Consider the following 779-nt stretch of genomic DNA (forward strand, 5'->3'; position numbering starts at 1 on the left):
TGTGTGTGTGTGTGTGTTTAATTGCTATGGAGTTCTACTTTGTGGATTATTAATTTTCTGAAAGGTTGCATAGTGTCACGTTCAATAACATAAAGAAAAATAGAAACAATATTGTTTTTTTATATATATTTAACAAAACTTACATTAACAAACATATTCAGATGTGAATGTTGTTGGACCTGCGTGTCACATAATAAATCTGACTCTTATCAAACCTCTTCCTCCTTCAACAGCTGAGATCATAGGAAATTTCATGCGTTAAAAAGCAAACGTTATTGTTATCATGAAGACGATCAGTGTGAAGAACAGTGAGACTGGATCTGTCTCTGTGATGTTCTCTGAAACCTGAAACCTTGCACACTGAGTCTGATGCATTTCTGTTAATGGTGAAAATTCCCAGTCAGAGTCAAAAGAGAGTCATCGAGCAGTGACGATGATTCAGTGGAGCTTCCACTACTATATAACCAAACTGGAGCTAAGGAGAGTGTCACCTGTGGAATTCTCCAGATCACATCCGGGTGTTTTTCAGGATGTCAGCGGGTCCAGTTTGATGCCCTGTTAGCTACACATTAGAAAGATCGGCTGGCCATTTGTTTGTATATATACGGCTGCTCTGAATAGTCAAACTACCCTCTGAAGGATTTGGACAAATGCAAAATAGTTGCAAAAAAAACCCATACGTTTTCTGAAAACAAATAATAGGTGGATGAAAGTTTAAGAGTCAGTGTGCAAACGTGAATGAAAGAACACAAGATTGTATTTCTTTAATATCGCAATTT

Source organism: Symphodus melops (assembly GCF_947650265.1).
Source record: "Symphodus melops genome assembly, chromosome: 8".
NCBI classification, from domain to species: Eukaryota; Metazoa; Chordata; class Actinopteri; order Labriformes; family Labridae; genus Symphodus; species Symphodus melops.